We start from the raw sequence: 6,680 nt of genomic DNA, 5'->3' as shown, positions 1-6,680 counted from the left end.
CCAGAGCAGTGAGTTGAAGGCTCTTTAAGACAGGGTGGAGAAGGAGAAGGAGCTTTTTCCTCCTGGAACGTTGGTGGAGTAAGGTCAGCTGGGTTTTTCTCTACTTCTCTCAGCTAGCAGGCTTTTACCACATCTAGATTTTAAGTCTTCATTTGGTAAAATCAAATGGCTGGGATTTTTATTTTTTAAAACAACAGTCTCCTTCATGATGGGAAAGATATAGTGACAGAAGGTGGCTGTTCACACCATTTCCATAGTCAGAATGCGGAGAGCAATGAATCCTCATGCTCAGCTGACTTTCTCTTTTTTAATGCAGTCTGTAACCCATTCTATAGATTGGCACTGACCCCATTTAGGTGGGTCTACCCTCTTCCATTAATCTAACCTAGAAACTGTCTCATAGATATGCCCAAACACTTGTCTCCCAGGTGATTTTAGGTACTGCAAGTTGACGGCCAAGATTAACCATCATAGCTTTCTATTGAGTCTTAGTGGAAAGTGACCACTCAGTCATGGGCTACCAAGTTAACATGCAAACTGCGCTCCTATGGTGAAGTGATGCCATCTGACTGATCAAGACACAAAGGTGGCCCCGTACAGCCATATCCATTACCCAATGACAGTGTTCTAAGTGTTACCAAGTCCCAAATGCACATATGATTTCCAAAAAGAAGAAAGCACTCACACTATCACTCATGTGGTGACTTTTGCTCTCACTACCTGCCCTTGTGCTTCTCTGGCAGTTCTCTATAATCAGTTGATGGAGGAAGAGAAGTCCTGGATCTCCATTTATACATGACTGTACATTGTATGCAGGCAACAACAGAAAGTGGGCAACTGCAGCACTGTACTGTCTACCTGGGACATTCTGCAACTTAGTGTTATAAGAAATCTCACCAGACATAACTGTGGGCAGTGAGCTAACTGGTCAAGCACTTTACTTGGCAAGAGAGATGGCCAGATGTATAGTTATGTAACCAGTTCCTGAGGTATGGCTAATGGTTTAGCTAGGAGACCAAACATGATTAGGAAAGCCAGGATATTTGGGAAGAAATCATTTAGATAGACCTCTGTGAGTTGGCAGGGAGGTATGTGTTCCATGTTGAATAATTAGTAAAGGGTAAATGCAGTAGAAGCTGTAATTCAGTGGATAGGTATGATGATTCCTCTGCTGGTTTGACGGCAGGCAGGAAAAATGGCTCAACCTGATTCTATTTAACAGCTGCTGGACCAGAACTTCTATATTTTTTTTTACTTTAGCCATATTTAATCACAGCACAATTTGGGAGGAAAGTATTCAGGTAGCAATTAACTTAGCCCTATGAATAGCACAAAACTTAAAACATGTTTACGTTGAAGTTCTTGAAATGAACTCGCAGCTTCATCCATAAGATGGTTTCTTGTTGACTTAGAAACAGTGCCCTAGGTGAGGATCTAGTTAAAAATGACTGACATAGAAAGAACACCTCATAAGAATCAGGATTAGCCTGGCCCTTAGATAAGAATGACATCGCTTGGGCTATTGTGAAGTACAAGCAACATCACTCATAAAGATGGGGTTTATAGCCTGAAGTAACGCTCAGGTCTTAAGAGGAAAGAATATTGTTTAAAGGGAAAGGATATTGTTTGGGATGAGTAAATTCTGGGAAATATGGACAGAACCTTTCTCATCAGACAGCAAAAGATCACCAGGTTGTAAAACTCCATCATTCCTGTCATTCCAGGAAGAGTAGCTGTGCATCTCATTCCATTGGAGAGGTAAGCTGCATGTCTACCTTCCTGACTTCTCCAGTGCTTATCTGTGTGTACAAGGTCTCTTTTGCCCTCTATAGATAGCATGACCTGTCCTGTGAGTAACACTAGGCAACTTTGCTCTGTCACCCACGTCATTATCCACTGACTCATGAATAAAATGGCTATGATGATACAGATACAGAGTTTGATGTTGTTTGAGACAGAGTCTCTTACTATGTAGCCCTGGCTGGCCTAGAACTCACTATGTAGACCAAGCAGGCCTCAAATTCACAGAGATCTGCCTGCCTCTGCCTAAGGATTAGAGACATGAACCACTATTTCCAGCCAGATAAAGGTTTTGCATAGATTCAGCAATATTGACTTTCACACAACAATTCCTACTTCTAAGTGTCCTATCTCTCCACAGTAGAACCAATGCTGAGATTCTTCCCTAGGTCATAAGTCAGCTACCCAAAGGCAAGTTTGATTGCCTTTATCCACTTCAGTCATGGGAAGGTAAGGTTTTTGTCCTTGCTGAAGTAGATGTAAATATGGATACAAACTTACCTTCTATTCTCTGAGGTGCTTCTGCCAACACCAGTATGTGTGTACTTCGGTGCCTTCATCTTCTAGATATCATGCTTCTGGTCAGAGACTTGTTTTGCCACTAAAATAGTTTGGCAACTGGCCCACACTTGTCAGTTCTCTGGCCTTATCCATTTCCCACCATCCTGAAGCAGCTGGTTTGACAGGATGACACCAGCTAGGAGTCAGTCCCTTCCTTGCTGGGCTGGGACAAGACTTTCTAGATAGTTATGTATGATCTGAGTCAGCATCTGGTATATAGTACGATCTTGCCCACAACCAGTATTCAGAGATCCAGAATGAACAGATAAAAATAAAAGTGACACCACTCACTGTGACTCTTAGAGACCCACTTGCTCTTCTTTGGATCCTGTTCCCACAACTGCAAGTTCTTCTGACTCGGAATCTCATCCCTGATATGCTTCCCTTCAAAGATGTAATAATGAGGCTACTGATCTGGAAGATAGAACTCTTACCCAGTCATTTGGCTTTTTCATAACAACAGACCAAGAAGGCAGTTGGTTTGACTAGAATGGTTTACCCTGACAACCAAGAGGAATGTGGACTATTAATCCACTAAACAGTAAGGAGGGTATGTATAGAACACAAAAGTTCCTTTGGACTATTTCTTAGAAGTACTGTGCCTTGTGATTAGAGTTGATGCCCAGTCCCATCAGGAAAATGAAGATAAAGATCTGTTATTGGAAAAAAATTGATAAAAGTCCCAGGGACATGGAAAATACCAGAGGAAGACATAAAATAGCAGTTAGGATCACACACCTAATGAGCTCCCGAGAAGAAGACTCTGATTGGCAGGATTGCTTATTATTGGCTATATTCTTACAGAGAACTTGATTTCAATTTCCAGTAACCACATGGATGGAGGTTTACAACCAACTGAAACTACAGTTGGAGGTGATCTGACACCCTCCTCTAGCCTGCAGGGTTACAAGGCAAGCATGTGATACATGTAGACAAAACACCATACACACAAAAGAAAACTTAAGGATATTTAAAAAGCCAAGGAGTTGTGGTCCTTCCCTTTAATCCCAGCACTCAGAAGCAGAGGCAGGCAAATCTCTGTGAATTCAAGGATAACCTGGACACATGGTGAGTTCTAGGACAGCCTGGACTATGTAGAGAGACCCTGTCTGAAAACAAACAAAAAACAGACGACTATCATTTTCATAAATATCTATCCTTTGTTTTGCTATGAATACTTTTGTGTCTGTAAACACATATATTAAATATATTTTCTTTCCTCTTTCATAAGTTATTAATAACTTCCTATCATTGTTGGCATTTAGTTTAGGCTCTGCCCCACAGTTACCTGGCAACAGCCAGGTGTGCCTGACTCACTATAAAAGGGGCTGCTGGGCCCCTCCTCTCTCTCTTGCTCTCTGGCCCTTTTTCCTTTACCCTCTTCCCTTTCTTTCCCTTTCTCTCCCCATTCCCCTTCCCCCTCTCTCTTCACATGCCTATGGCCAACCTCTCCTCTTCCTCCCCTTCCTCCCCTTCCTCCCCTTCCTCCCCTTCCTCCCCTTCCTCCCCCTCCTCCTCCTCCTCCTCCTCCTCCTCCTCCTCCTCCTCCTCCTCCTCTTCTTCTTCTTCTTCTTCTTCTTCTTCTTCTTCTCTCTCTCTCTCTCTCTCTCTCTCTCTCTCTCTCTCTCTCTCCAGCCCCCTCAGCTCCCCTCCCCATGTCCTGAATAAACTCTATTCTATACTATACTGTCATATGGCTGGTCCCTCAGGGGGAAAGGATACCTCAGCATGGGTCTGCAGAGACAACCCCTTCCCCCATACCATACCTCGCCTCCACTTATATTCCTTCTCTTTATTATCATAAAACACAACAGTCACTCTTACTCCATAAAATTTAAGATATCAGCTAAACAATAAGCATCATGGGAGTACTTTACTTCCTTTTCTGGGAAAGGAGTTACCAGGCTTGGAACAGGGTTGACCAGATGGTGATGCTCAATCTGGGGGAGGGGAGGAATATATATGCCCAAGATATAAAAGGCATATGAGGAATTAATCAGACATTCGGCAATACAGCAGAAAAAGTTTCTACACAGAGGCATTTGCAGTAGACACATCAGTGATTTAGTATTAAGGTGCCTTGGCTGTGGGACACCGGTATGATTTGTTTCTTTGAGGGCCTGGCTATCGGCACTACACAGACATAAGTCACCAGGGACTCAAACTTAAGACTCTGAGCATGCCCATTTAAGAGTAGAATTTCCTACTCCGGTATCAGGATGCCCTACGGCAGATTGCAGATAGTTTGTTAAGATTACCTCATCTTAGGCTGGAGGGATGGCTCAGGGATGGCACTGACTGCTCTTCCAGAGGTCCTGAGTTCAATTCCTAGCAACCACATGGTGGCTCACAACCATCATCTGTAATGGGATCCGATGCCCTCTTCTGGTGTATCTGAAGACAGCTACAGTGTACTCATGAATAAAATAAATCTAAAAAAAAGAAGAAGAAGAAGAAGAAGAAGAAGAAGAAGAAGAAGAAGAAGAAGAAGAAGAAGAAGAAGAAGAAGAAGAAGAAGAAGAAGAAGAAGAAGAAGAAGAAGAAGAAGAAGAAGAAGAAGAAAGATTACCTCATTTTGATTCTGCTCGGAAGCATCAGGGACCTTAATCTGAGGCGGAAGCAGTCTTATTCTGAATAACTGAGCATGGTTGGCTGTCCCAGAAAGGCCTCTCCAAGGGTTAGCATATTTTCATTTGTATGTAGCCTAATTCATTCATGTTAGGTGGATTGCGATCTTGTTATTTTCTTTATCACATAATAAAGTATGTTTTATGGAGACGTTTATATGAGTCAAACTGACAAGGGGCAGAGCTGGGATAGTTAAATTTATCTGTATCCCAGGCAGTCTTCCCACCTCAGCCTCCTCCACTGCAGGGGTTGTCATCCAGGCAGGCTTTTCTAAATCAGGTGGTAACGCTGGACTCAGCACAGTTGTAGATTTAGGCCTCACAGCAAGCCTTGTGAAACTGGCAGAACATAAGCCCAGTGATAACGTTATCAGATACTGACTCAGTCACCAAAAGCTGAAGAACCCTGTCCTCGGATGGAGTGGCGGGGCGGGGAGGGCGGGGGGAGGCGCACGATGAGCCTCTTTCTGCTTTACTGGAAATTGGCGTACGGGTTTAATTAATTTAACCTCTTGACTCCAAGTTTTCTACGTTTGATATGGTCCAGGTTGCACCACGGAAAATTTTACTTTTGTGTGTGTGTGTGTGTGTGTGTGTGTGTGTGTGTGTGTGTGTGTGTGTGTGTGTGTTTTCTTGGAAGGAAAAATGCATTTTCGAATGTGTTTGAGGCGGAAAGGGAAGAAAACATGCTCCAGGTGAGGCTCGAACTCACAACCTCGGCATCACCCGCACATATACTGCTGTATAAGTACCGCGCGCTAACCGATTGCGCCACTGGAGCATGCTTTCTCTACGTCGGCTGTGCACACTCTACAGAGGGATGCGCGGGAGCGCGCCTGGCGCGAAAAGCATCCTTCCTTTGTAGGGTATCCAGGAGTCTGGAAGTATCCATGTGACCTTCCCCCAGCTCAACTGGGACAAGCACTGACCAAAGGGTTTTATGGAAGGTGAAAGCTGATGGACAGACGCACAGCATTCCCGCGCACCTGCTGGAGCCAGATGCTGCTCTCTAGATCAGGGACAAAACGCAGAGCCAGCATGCCTCCGCAGTGTGGAAATTACCGACGTTGCTTCCCTGCTTGCTGAATTTCCCTCCTGAACCTCAGTCATCTTCTGTATCGCAGAGCGTTTTGGTCTAGCGCTTTTTAAGCAAACCCGAGAATCATCATTCCTCATTTGTGCAGCGCGCACGAAGGACTGAGTCCTGTGCACACCAGTAGCTTCTCCTGCCTGACCTTTTTCAGAGGATCATTTCAGAGTATATCTCTGTGGCACACACCTGCTTCCTTTTATTTCTGAGGAGCCTAATTATAGAAGTTAAATTTACTAGCTGGGTGTACTGGCTCATGCTTGTAAATCCCAGCACTCAACAGGGTCAAGCAGAAATACCACTAAGAAAGCCAGGGCCAATTTGTTTGCTTTGCTCCCCAGGTAATGGTATACCTGCCACGGCAGCCCTTCTTGTATTTTTTTTTCTTGCATGATTCTTGTCACACCTCATAATTGTTAGAGAAAGGAATAGCCTGCCCACTCCTGACCCCTGACCCCTGAGATACCGGACCAAGAGTCATAGGAATGTGACCAATTTTCTTCATGCAGACACAATGAGGAAAATAAGAAGGAGACACGTCTTCAGCTGACACTGCATTGCCGTTTAGGCATTTTTATGTGTGTTGTTTGTAAATTTTACAT

The 6,680-nt window shown here is 44.0% G+C and overlaps 1 non-coding gene across 1 annotated transcript; it reads right to left on the bottom strand.

Moving 5' to 3' along the window:
• Positions 1–5,675: 5,675 nt before the first annotated feature.
• Trnai-uau3 (transfer RNA isoleucine (anticodon UAU) 3) lies at positions 5,676–5,769 on the bottom strand. The gene is made up of 2 exons: positions 5,732–5,769; positions 5,676–5,711 (listed from the first exon to the last, which is right to left on the bottom strand). It is a non-coding gene; the product is annotated as a tRNA-Ile (tRNA).
• Between the last annotated feature and the right edge of the window lie 911 nt (positions 5,770–6,680).

The sequence above is a fragment of the Rattus norvegicus genome, chromosome 17 (genome assembly GCF_021556685.1).
Source record: "Rattus norvegicus strain SHRSP/BbbUtx chromosome 17, alternate assembly SHRSP_T2T, whole genome shotgun sequence".
Classification (NCBI taxonomy): domain Eukaryota; kingdom Metazoa; phylum Chordata; class Mammalia; order Rodentia; family Muridae; genus Rattus; species Rattus norvegicus.
The sequence above is the reverse complement of the archived record's forward strand: the minus strand, read 5'-3'. Positions and strand labels throughout refer to the sequence as shown.